We start from the raw sequence: 13,571 nt of genomic DNA, 5'->3' as shown, positions 1-13,571 counted from the left end.
GATCAATGGAACAGAACTGAAAGCCCAGAAATAAAACCACACATCTATGGACAGTTAATATTCAACAAAGGAGCCAAGAACATACTATGGAAAAAGGAAAGTCTCTTCAATGAAGGGTGTTGGGAAAACTGGACAGCCACATGCAAAAGAATGAAAGTAGACCATTATCTTGCACCATACACAAAAATTAACTCAAAATGGATCAAAGACTTGAGTGTAAAACCTGAAACCACAAAATTCCTAGGAGAAAACACAGGCAGTACACTCTTTGACATAGGTCGTAGCAGCATCTTTTCGAATACCATGTCTACTCAGGCAAGGGAAACAAAAGAAAAAATTAACAAATGGGACTACATCAGACTAAAAAGCAAGGTAAAGGAAACCACAAACAAAATGAAAAGACAAGCCACCAACTGGGAGAAAATATTTGCAAATCATATATCCAATAAAGGGGTTAATCTCCATAATATATAAAGAACTACACAAATGAACTACAAAAAAACAATCCAATCAAAAAGTGGGCAGAAGATAGGAACAAACATTTTTCCAAAGATGATATACAGATGGCCAACAGGAACATGAAAAGATGCTCAAAATCACTAATCATCATGGAAATGCAAGTCAAAACTAGACTTAGATATCATCTTACACCCATTAGAATGGCTATAATCACCAAGACAAAAAAACAACAAATGTTGGAGAGGATGTGGAGACAAGGGAACCCTTAACCACTGTTGGTGGGAATGCAAACTGGTGCAGCCACTATGGAAAACAGTATGGAGATTCCTCAAAAACTTAAAAATAGAAATACCATATGACCCAGCTATCTCACTACTGGGTATTTATCCAAAGAACTTGAAATCAACAATTCAAAGAGACTTATGCACCCCTATGTTCACTGCAGCATTATTCACAATAGCCAAGACGGGGAAGCAACCCAAGTGCCCATTGACTGATGAATGGATAAAGAAGATGTGGTATATATATACAATGGAATACTACTCAGTCATAAAAAAGACAAAATCGTCCTGTTTGCAACCACACAGCTGGACGTTGAGGGCATCATGTTAAGCAAAATAAACCAGACAGAGAAAGACACACACCATATGATTTCACTCATATGTGGAATATAAACAAACTTACAGACAAAGAGAACAAATTAGTAATTACCAGAGGAAGGAGGGTGGAGGGTAGGCACAAGGGGCGAAGGGGCATACTTATTTGGTGTATGACAAATAATAATGTACAACTGAAATCTCACTATGTTATAAGCTATTATGACCACAATAAAGAAAAAAAAATGGACAGAGGATATAAACAGACATTTCTCCAAAGAAGATATACAGACGGCCAACAGGCACATGAAAACAATGTTCAGCATCACTGATCATCAGGGAAATGCAAATCAAAACTACATACAATGAGATATCACCTTACACCTGTCAGAATGGCTATAATTGATAAGAGAAAAAATAACAAATGTCAGAGAGGATGTGGAGAAAAGGGAAGCCACTTACACTACTGGTGGGAATGCAAACTGGTGCAGCCACTACAAAAAACAGAATGGCAATTTCTCAAAAAATTAAAAATACAAATACCATATGATCCAGCTATCCCACCACTTGGTATTTATCCAAAGATCTTGAAATCAGCAATCCAAAGAGATTTATGCACCCCTATGTTCACTACAGCATTATTCACAATAGCCAAGATGTGGAAGCAACCCAAGTGCCCTGCTATGGATAAGTAGATAAAGATGTGGCATACACACACACACACACACACACACACAATGGAATACCACTCAGCCATAAAAAAAAAAGACAAAATCATCCCATTTGCAACAACATGGATGGACCTTGAGGGTATGATCTAAGCTAAATAAGCCAGACAGAGAAAGACTAATACTGCATGATTTCACTCATATGTGGAAGATAAACAAACACATGGATAAAGAGAACAGATTAGTGGTTACCAGAGAGGAAGGGGACTGTGGGATGGGTGAAAGGGGAAAGGGTGCACATATGTATGGTCACAGATAAAAATTAGTCAACTGGTGGTGAGCAAGACGCAGTCTATACAGGAACTGATAAATAATAATGTACACCCGAAATTACACAATGTTATAAATCTTTATGATTTCAATAAAATAATTGAAAAAGAAAAGTTTATAGAGTCACCTTAGTATGGGAAAATATCTAAAGGTAAAAGGCTGATGAACATGCTGGTCTCCGTTTTTACATTGCCAATAAGGATTCTTCGTAGTGTCCAATGTGATAATGATTTCAAGATGTGCTCTTGTGATCTCAGCATCGATCAGTGAGGTGCTCATAGACTGAAGAAATAAGCTCGAGCCAACCTCTGTTCCACTGCTTCTTAACTGGACAACTTTGGACAAACGATATAAATATATCCTATCTGTAAAATGGGGATACCCTCATGTGCCCTGCTTCACAGGGTCTGTGCATGCATGTGTGTGTGTGTGAGAGAGAGAGAGACACAGAGAGAATATGACAGAATATACAGACAAGGACTTTGTTGACCACAAAATGTTCTAAAAATGTATGATAGTATCATGATTATTACACATAAATGGGCACCCAAGAACACATGAGAAGACAGTATCCGGCAATGTCTAAAAGTGTGGCCTATGGGGGCATAGCCCCATGACCTAGTGGTTAAGTTCTTTGTACTCCACTTTGGTGGTCTAGGCTCAGTTGCTGGGTGCGGACCTACAGTACTCCTCAGCAGCCACGGTGAGGCAGTGACCCACATACAAAATAGAGGAAGGCCAGCAGAGATGTTAGCTCAGGGCAAATCTTCCTCAGCAAAAAAAAAAGTTTAGCCTATGGATCTGGATTATCTGGTTTAAATGCCAGTTGAGTGACCTTGCAAGTTAACCAATCTCTCTGTGTCTCATTTTCTTCATTTGTAAGGTTAAAATAATATCATCATGGCTTGTTGTGTGGATAAATGAGTTAGCATGAGTAAAGCGCTTAGATCAGTGCCTGGCATATAGCGAGTGCCTGGTAAATGTTGGCTTTCATTTTTTATTTAGTATTTCCTACTACGAATTGCAGTTTTTCTAATGCCTATCAAGTCTTTACTAAAATAATTCATGTAAAGGATCTAGTAAAGCATTTCTACCCAGTAAACAAAGAACGTTAATTTGATGCTGTACTCCTACTCATTTATCACCTCATGGGTTTTGCCAGGTTAGTAGCTTATAAATCTCTGCACACAAAAGTAACTCTCGTCTCATGTTTCTGCCAAAACCATAGCAATCAATAGAAAGGGAAAAAAATGTTTATTTAACTGGTTTTATTAAAAGTAGAAATATATGCCAGTGTTTTCTTGTTTTGTTAATTACCAAACTTCTTCACCTCTACTTTGGATTGTTTTCTTGGAAGTTCAATCTATAACTACTGTAGAACTTTGGCATTCACATACTTAACATTTTCCTATTTCAGGTCCTCAACAGTGATGCTGAAGATTGAAGATATGCATTCAAATTGAAATTTTACTGAAACATGAATTTGAATGTATTATGTGTAGAGTGGCATGTAATTTACCATCCAAATTGGGACACTTCTGATAGTGAGAAGAGAGCTAACAAGATAGGGTAACAGGACAACTGGTACAAATGCAGATTATCCCTGGTCAGTAAGGATACAATGCTACCCCAATTGAAAGGGTGGGGACATTTAAGAAAAATTTAGTTAGGAGAAGCAAGCTACCTTCTTTTCCCAAAGCCTTAATTTCTCCACATGGAGTTTGGAATGCGGTAGACATGAAGTAAATATTTGTTGAATAAATGAGGAAATAAACACATGAAGTATGTACAGGAATTCTCACATTAAATGACTGAAGGGGAGCGTGATATGACTATATCAGGTACGCTTTGCTCTTGCAGTATGATTATACTTGGAAGTCCAAATTGGTGGGACAGATCCACATGATGCTAACAAAAATCACCAGTTGCATATTACAGATTAGAACACATTCATGCAAATTTTTAATATAAATGTTTGGTCTTTTCTTTTCTCCTACCTATCATGAGCATCTGTGGCTATAACCTCTAGAATTTGTGAAGTAAGAGCTCACGCTTCTCTGCTGTAAGGTGCATGTCGGTAAAAAATATTGGATAAATGATATTCTATTGGAAATTTGGGGGATGTAGTAAAGCCCCGACCATCCTTAGTTACTCCTGAAATGCAACAATGTATAGAGAACACAGGGTTTGGGGTCAGAAGGTTTGTGTTTAAAGTCCTAGCTCTGCCATGCATGGCATTAGGACCTTGAGCAAGTCATAGGACCTTTTCTCATATTTTTAGCTGGCAATATCAGTAATTTTTACCATTCCCTCCCCTTCATTCTTCCATAATCAATCTTTTACCAAGTCTTATTTTTTGTCCCTCAGAAGTTCTCTCTTCACCACCTTTCTTTTCTATTCTTAATAAAATTACCCTTTTCACATTATATCTGTCTTACTACAAAATACATCTTATTAGTCTTCTTTCAGTCTTCCTCAAACTATATTCCATCCTCTGCATTATTTATTTTTTAGAATTAAATAGAACTTATCAGGAACCTTCGTACACTGCTGGTGGGAATGCAAACTGGTGCAACCACTATGGAAAACAGTATGGAGATTTCTCATAAAATTAAAAATAGAAATACCATATGATCCAGCTATTCTATTTCTGGGTATTTACCCAAAGACCAGAAAAACACTAATTCAAAAAGATAAATGCACCCCTATGTTCACTGCAGTATTATTCACCATACCCAAGACTTGGAAGCAACTCAAGAGCCCATCAACAGATGAATAGATAAAGAAGATGTGGTATATATACATACAATGGAATATTACTCAACCATAAAAAAAGATGAAATTGTGCCATTTGCAACAACACTGTTGGACCTTGAGGGTATTATGCTAAGTGAAATAAGTCAGACAGAGAAAGACAAATATTGTATGATTTCACTCATAAGGAGAAGATAAACGAACACACATATAAGGAGGATAAATTGATGGTTATTGGGAGAAGGGAGTCAAGGGAGGGCAAAGGGGTTAAAGGGGCACAAATGTATGGTAAGAGATGGAAACTAGACTTTCGATGGTGAACACGATGCAGTCTATACAGAATCTGAGACATGATGTACACCTGAAATTTACACAATGTTATAAACCAATATGACCTCAATAAAATAACTTTTAAAACAAAATAAAATAAATAGAACTTACCAAAAATTTTCCCTATACTCTGACCTTACTCATGCCAGCCTCTATATACAATAACTTTCCCCTTATTCACCTTCATTGTCAAATCCCATTCATTTCTTAAAAGAATGAGGTTGTGTTCTGGCATTTCCACAGTCTCGTTATTACCCTCAGTGTGTAGTAACAGTTTAGTTTTCCTAATATCTATTGAATTTGTATTTAGTATTACATTTTTTTTTTGGAGGTATTCCAAGCATGTTGAAACTTGGATCCTCTATGAAATTAAGTTTATGGACAGAGCCACTTTTTATAGCCTCCACGATGTCTAGTACATTCCTAGAAATAATGTTGCATTCAATAATTATTTGCTGACAACTATATTGACAAAATAAGGACAGTTTGTTTTCCAGGCTCATCCATTGTACTGAAAATACGGACTAAAGTAGATGCCCAAATGAATATAATTGTGACTTTTAGAAACCTATTACAATGAAATATTATTACACGTATTGTACTGTAAAAATTAAATTTTCAAAATTAGTTAAGAAAAAGAAATAAAAGGCACTCAGATTGGAAAGTGCGATGGACTAAATGTTTGTGTCCCCCTAAAATTCATATGTTGAAGCCCTAAACCCCCATGTGATGGTATTAGGAGGTGGGGCCTCTGGGAGGTAATGAGGTTTAGATGAGGTCATGAGGGTGGGGCCCCCATGAGACTAGTGTCTTTATAAGAAGAGATCAGATCTCTCTCCACCATGTGAAGATACAGGGAGAAGGTGGCCACACACAAGCCAGGAAATGGGCCCTCTCCAGACATCAAATCTGCCGGCACCTTGATTTTGGATTTCCCAGCCTCTAAAACTGCAAAAAATAATTAAATGTCTGTTGTTTAAGACACCCAATCTGTAGCATTTTGATATAGCGGCCTGAGCAGAGTAATGCAGAAAGGAAGAACTGTAACTATCTCTACTCACAGATTATCAGATCTTATATACATAGAAAATCCAGTGGAAACAACAAAAAAACCTTTGAGAAGTAATAAACAAGTTCAGTAAGATAAATATATAAAAATCAATTCTACTTCTATACATTGTCAATGAGAAATTTGAAAATGAAATTAAGAAAACAATTCTATTCACAATAACATCAAAAAGATAGCATTAACAACAAAAGAAGTGCAAGATATGTACAATGAAAACTACAAAACATTACTGAAATAAATTAAAGAAGATCGGACTAACGGAAAGAAAACCCATGCTCATGGATTGGAAGACATATAGTTAAAATGGCAGTACCCACCAAATTGATGTACAGATTTAATGCAATCCCTATCAAAATTCTATCTTTGACAAGCTGATGCCAAAATACATATAGAAGTACGAGGAACCCAGAATAGCCAAAACAATCTTGAAGAAGAAGAAAAAAGTTGGAAGACTCACATTTCCCAATTTCAAAATTTACTTACAAAGCTGGAGTAATTAAGACAGGGTGCTAAGAACTGAGAGTCGTGACATCAATCCTTCATTTATAGTCAATTGATTCTCTGCAAGAGTGCCAAGACAAATAAATGGGAAAAGAACAGTTTTTTCAACAAATGGTGCTGATACAACTGGCTATCCACATGCAAAAGAATGAAATTGGATCCTTACATCATAATACATACAAAATGTTACTCAAAATGGATTACAGACCTTAATGTAACAGCTAAAACTATAAAAACTCTTAGGAGAAAACATAGGAGTAAATTTCCATGGCTTTGATTTAGGCAATGGTTTCTTAGAGATGATACCAAAAGCAAAAGCAATAAAAGAAAAATCTCTACTAAAAACTTTTGTGCTTCAAAGGACAACATCAGAAAGTTAAAAGAAAACTACAGAATGGCAGGAAATATTTACAAATCATACATCTGATAAGAGGACAACTCAACAATAAAAAAAAAAGCTGAATTAAAAAGTCAGCAAAGGATCTGAATAGACACTTCTCCAAAGAAGATGTACAGATGACCAGCAAACACTTGAAAAGATGCTCAATATCATTGGCCATCAGAGAACTGCAAATCAAAGCCACAAAGAGATAGCACTACACATCCTCTAGCATGGCTAAAAGAAACAAGATTTATCAAATACTCACTGTGGAGTGTTGACAACCATGAGGAGAAATTGGAAGCCTTAAACATCGTTAGTGGGATTGTAAAATGGTGTAGTCACTTTGGGAAACAGTTTGGCAGGGCCTCAAAATATTAAACACAGAGTTACCATATGACCCAGTAATCCTACTCTGAGGAATATACTCAAGAGAAGTGAAAACATATGTCCACAGAAAAGCTCATACACAAATGTTCACAGCAGCGTTATTCAAAATAAACAACAAATAGAAGCAACTTTAATGCTTGTCAACAGAAAAATGCATAAACAGATTCTGATAATTAGAATTACGCATTTGCAGAGCCTTTGTTTCCTTGGCATGTGACAGTTTCATTTTGAATGCATTCTGCATTAATTGATTTTTTTAAGATGAAATGTGAACAAGTTTTCTTTTTGAGATAGATTGTAATACATGCCTTTTTGGTGTATGAGAAAGTTTCACCTACTACTGAGAAAAAGGTATTAATTTTCAATATTTGCCAAATTGGTTCATATTTAGGCAACTATTGATTTAGCTTATTTACTGATATAAGATAAAATACTATAGTCATGTAAGATGTTACCACTGGAGAAGCCAGGGGATGGGTCCATGGGAATTCTATTTTTGCAACTCTTGTGACTCTATAATTATTTCCAAAATAAATTTCTTTTTAAAAAGCATCATAACTCCTCATTTTCACTTTTAAGTATCCTGATGTTCCGCTTGCTTGTTTCAGATATTGCTGGAAAACCAATTCAAGGCTTTGCTTTTATCTAAAACCTCCTCCTTTTACCCAACTTCATAGAACAAGAATTGGTGTTTAGTGTTTACATAAATGGATATTTAACCTACGTAATTCTTGTGTAATACCAGCAACATATTACATTCAAATCTTGAGGCAAGATTCACAGCATACTCCAGCAATCACCAAAAGGATAACGTGTTTCAGTGGGGATGTTAGTTGCTAAAGGTGGCACATGGACTAATGCCCCTGTCAATAGTTACGTTTCACCAGATAACTTTCTGGCATCATGGGTATGTTACATTTAGTATTAAATGCATATTATTGCCCAAAAATGTGTTTAGGGTTTTTCTTAAATAGATTTAAAAATAATATCAGAGAAATAGTTATATTACATTGACACATCTCATGGTATTTCAATTAACAGTTTCATTAAAATAAGTACCCTGAAGAGTAAGTTTGTCAATTGCTGTATAAATTCATCATATGTTTCTCAAATGTTTCATGATAATCTTCTATATTGAATTTGATTTACTTTTATATCTATTACATCTAGAATATTTCCAGGGGGAAAAATATACTGGCTCCAGTTCATAACAAGTTCCAAAATTCACTTCATTAGATAATATCTGTTTCAATTCTCCAATTACAAACACCAACAAAAGCCCTGTGAGAAGAACCAGTCACTGACTGGACACTGAAATTACACGTGTGCCAATTAAAAGCATGAATATATTAAGTTAGTCCACTGACTCTTTGAGGATATTTAGGTAACTGTATTATGTAATGCATTGTTTCTAATTGTTAAGTTTATTAAACAAGGAGGCCAGGGCATGAAGTGGCTCTAATGCCCTGAGGGCTGAGATAAACAAACCAAAATCTAAGCCTGTAAATGCCTCAAGGTCAAGAAATCAAAATACTAAGGACAACCACTCACATACAGCCAACAAGGCTTTAAGCTCCAGCTAGTCAAACTTTCCTTACTTTGCCTCTGCCTTTTCTCTATAAAGGTCTCTCTCCAGCTCCTCTCAGAGTGCTCCTAACCACTTCTGTTTTGGCTCTGCCCCTTTGGAATGGATTTTTGCTCAAATGAACTCTTAAAATTTTTAATAGGCCTCAGTTTATCTTTTAACATGACAGTTTATCAATTAGAGCTTGTAAGAAACACAGCAAGAAAAGAAAGAAAACGTGCAAAGAGCCTAATGAGGCAGTATAGTGTTATACAGGGGCTCAGACTGTCCTTGGGTCAGTTCACCTGGGTTTGAGCCCTGACACTGTCACTTACTAGTCATGCACACTTGGATAAGTTAATCTCTTTTCAATTTTATCAACCACAAAATCCAGGTAATAATACCCTCCATAGCATAGGATAGTAGTGAAGACAAAATAAACTAAATGTAAATTTCTTAACACTGTGTCTGGTTCATAATAAGCCCTCATTTTGTCAGCTATTATTACTAACTTTTCTGAGCCTCAATTTCCTTATCCATATATCAATATGCCAATACCAATACCTCCTCTGCCTATAGATTAGTTCTGTTGTGAATCGAGACCAATAATACCTATAATGGTGCTTTATAAACTGGAAAGAGCATGCACTCCACAAATGTAAAACAGTCTTTAATACTGTGATTTATCAAATACTCACTATGGATTATGAAGGTTACTGTTTCAAAAAAAACCCTACTAATCTGTTCTTGTTTGTTTTTTAAAAAACTGTTAATTGCCCACAGAATTTTGCGTACACTTGAGTCTAACAGCCACTAAATGACGACTTTGATAAGCACTTGGAGGCAATAACTGACTCATCAGGAAGTCCCTTTAACCTGGAGATTTCTGCAATGCCTTTGAAAGCTCTTTCTGGGCTCATGCCAACCATCCCATTATAACACCACTGATCGTTACAAGAATTTAACTCTACCCCAGATCAAGCCATATCACCTGGAACAAGAGAAGCCTGATAAAACACTACTAGGACCAGGAGCTTATAAAACAGAGGTTCTGTTTTCAGTGCCATGGCTCCGTGTGATTCCTACTGATAGGTGTTCTAAATCACAACTCTCAAAAAAATAGGCCACATTAAAACTCTGCTAAAGAACATGCTCAAAGAAGGAATGATCCCTAGTCACCATGTGCTATGGCTTTAGACTGTAAATTCCAAAGAGCAAGAATAAGACCTCATAGTTCTCTTCCTATAACATGAAAGAGAGTGACACATTCAACATATTCAAGTAATATTAGGGGTTATTGCCATTAAGAAGGATTTGAAAGAATGAGGAGGAACACTGTTTCAGGAAGAGGGAACAGGACCAAGATGTATCAATCTCTTCTCTTCCATAACTTCTACCCTCCTTTACTGGCTTACTTCTCTTTCACCATAAATAAAATCTTATCTCCACTCTATCCCTTTCCCTTCATGGCTAACCTTCTTGAAAGAGTGGTCTCCACACAGTATTTATATTTCCTCACTTCCCACGTACTGTAGAAACCACAGCAATTCAGTTTACCTTCACCATTTCATCCTGCTTCTTGTCCTCTTGAGATAGTTCCCTCTCACTGTCCCCTGTGGGATTAAAGAAGTTAAGGGAGGTGTAGTGAGTTTCGCTGGAGGGATCCGAGAAAACCAGTAAAGCAAAAAGGATCTTGGAAACCATTGTACAGTGCTCTGTTGTGACAGCGGGGGCAACTGGCAGACCGCGCAAATTGCTTCGGAGAGTGGTGTGAGGCTAATGATTTAGGAAAATCGTCTTGCATAACTGAATGGAGAGGAGGTGCACCTGGTTCAGAGCTAGCGCTACAAATAGGTCATGAAAACAGAGAAGACAATTTTTCAAAACATACTTAGTAAGCAAAAAGTTTCTTTTTTGGCAGAGCCTAAAGTACATAACATTTTTAAGAAGGCAGATATTTATAAGCATTGCTCAGAGTTTTGGCATAAAATTTATTATCCAAAAATAAGATCCTACTTGTTTTTATAATAACAAAGTTATATTTTTTAAAAAAACAATGATTTAACCTTATTTTTCAAGGCATATCTGTTCAAAGAACCCGATCTTAAACTAAATGTGCACATATATATATCAAAGACATGACACAATAAACACAGCGTTAAACAATCCAAGAATGTCACACCTACACTTCGTCTCGGACTGACCACGCTCAAGTGAGATGAGAATGGCTACCCAGGAAAAGACCACCCAAGGACAGCTACACAGCTAGATGACCAGTCGTCACAGAAATGCTCTCTCACGACCCGAAATCAATGCTGGAAATGTCTTGCCCCTTATCTCTCAGTCTGTGAAATGAATGCCAGGCATTAATAATTTCTCAACCCAACAAAACAAACAGGCACTCACCTTATCATGACTCCCTATACTATCTTGTCCTTCAAAGATGGCTCATATCTAATTTTCTCTGTAAATTTTTTCCCCTCAAATCTTCTGTGAGCCTTTTGTGGCACTTTTAAAACTCAATGAGAAGAGCAGAACTTCTGAAAACAGAGTTCCACTTAACTAGTTCACCACTCACGATTAACTGACACACTCCATTAAAGTGTAAACCGCGCCAACCAGCGCCCATCGCTAACTGAACACCTACAGCTTCTAGACTTTGCCCCACATGATTTATTTCAGCAATTCTGTTCCCCCCAATCCCGTCACATGCTTATTGTAATGAAAACTGTTGGACGTCCAACAAGCACCCATTCCTCATTCTTCTTTTCTAAATAAACCACAATTCAGTCAGGTATTTTCTCCCATCGTCCATTATACGTGGGCAACACAGCTATAAAAGATTGAGATGAAATTATTACAATGTAGAGGGAATTTGCACTTTGGTCGCCTATAGGTGTCCCTAAGTTCTCCGTGCCATTCGACGAAGCAATCATGGGGATGGTCTGTAACGAGTATTCTTTACATAAGAAAATCTTTGTAGAAAGCCAATCACCAGAGTCACACTTGAAGGAGAGGCCGTACAGGAAAAGTTTACAGATAAATACAGTTGTATAAGTTTTAGGTTAAAATAAAATAGTTTAAGTAGATATGCGTCTTTTTTTGTAATTATATTACTTCAAGCATCTTTTGCTGATACTTTATCAACAACGCTCCCAGCTGTTCAGTTAGCAACTCCTCCCCAACAAGCGCCTAACTTTTAAAAATAAATCTAGTATTTCTGTTTGTGTCAAAAATACATATTGATGGCTTTAAACAAATATGAATCACCAATAATCCTTGGTTCCCTCTTTTTTCATCTCTAAAAGTTTGCTCAAAATTTGAGGTCCACATTTCTTCATGAATCACCCTCTCCAGAGCTCTCAGCAATCTGCATGCCATGGTCATCTCTATATTCATTTTATTCTCTAGAATTTTCTTTTCCGTTCTACTCTGCAGAGGTGCAGAACCTGTAAAATGCTCAGAATGGAATCCAAATTTCTTGATGCCCAGCTTAGTGTATCTTTAGCTTTTCTCCCTTAGATGCCCTCAATTTTGGCCAATCATCGAATATTATTACATCTTCTTTGCCATGTCAATCTTTCGAATGCATTATCTCCTCACAATCTAGTGCTATCATGACACAGTAAGTGCTTTGGGATGAGAACCAGGAGACCTCATTGAAATATGTAACGGCTTTTTGCCATTTAGAGTCTCTTAAAAATAATTTCAAATATCGAAGTTTCAAGAAATGAGGAACTAAATGTGCATATGTAATAGCATATCCTGGGAATAAGTGAAAGATGATGATTAGCATATATTTGTACTAGCGAAACAGCGAAAAGAAAATGAAATCTAAATCTAAAATCTTTGGGGGATATCTTCAGCATTCAGATAATGCATATAAAATAACATTCTTATATAAAATACCCTTAAAACTAAATACTCCATGAATTGAAATGGTCTGAAACTAAAGTTTGTATTATACTTGTACTATTTTACCCATTTCTTTAATACAAATGTTCAAAATACGTAGTGGGTCAAATAGTGGCCTGTAAAAAGATCTCTTCAAGTCCCAACCTCGGGTACCTGTGACCGCAACCATATTTGTTAACAGGGTCTTTATCTACAGATGTAATTAAGTTAAAAATCTCAGTCAGCATCCTCCTCAATTTAGGGTGGGCCCTAAAGCCAATGATGAGTGTCCTTATAAAAGAAAGGAGAGGGAGATTTGATACATAGAGACACACGAGGAGAAAGCTATGTGAAGATCGTGGCAGAGAGTGGAGTTATGCAACCACAAGCCAAGGAATGCCAAGGATTTCCAGCCACCCAGAAGCTAGGAAACAATCATGGAACTGATTTTCCCTCAGAACTTCCAGAAGGAATCAACCCTGCCAACACATTTTGGACTTCTGGCTTCCAGAACTGTGAGAAAATAAATTTCTGTTGTTTTAAGGCACCAGGTTTGTGCTATTGATTACGGTAGTCCTAAGAAACTAACACAATATATGATTACTTATATGCATCCATACATTGTCATTTAAATCCT

At 36.6% G+C, this 13,571-nt stretch overlaps 1 protein-coding gene across 13 annotated transcripts in view; it reads right to left on the bottom strand.

Annotated features, from left to right (window-relative positions):
* The window catches only part of GULP1 (GULP PTB domain containing engulfment adaptor 1), a 271,766-nt gene that overhangs the window by 209,786 nt on the left and 48,409 nt on the right, over nucleotides 1-13,571 (bottom strand). For 2 of the 13 annotated variants that reach the window (XM_070581655.1, XM_070581645.1), the window contains exon 2: nucleotides 10,598-10,653. The exons of the other annotated variants lie outside the window; for them this stretch is intronic. The gene's annotated coding sequence lies outside the window, so the exon portion shown is untranslated. The remainder of the gene's footprint in view (nucleotides 1-10,597; nucleotides 10,654-13,571) is intronic. 13 annotated transcript variants of the gene reach the window in all.

The sequence above is a fragment of the Equus przewalskii genome, chromosome 17 (genome assembly GCF_037783145.1).
Source record: "Equus przewalskii isolate Varuska chromosome 17, EquPr2, whole genome shotgun sequence".
NCBI classification, from domain to species: Eukaryota; Metazoa; Chordata; class Mammalia; order Perissodactyla; family Equidae; genus Equus; species Equus przewalskii.
This window is presented reverse-complemented; position numbering and strand designations above follow the sequence as displayed.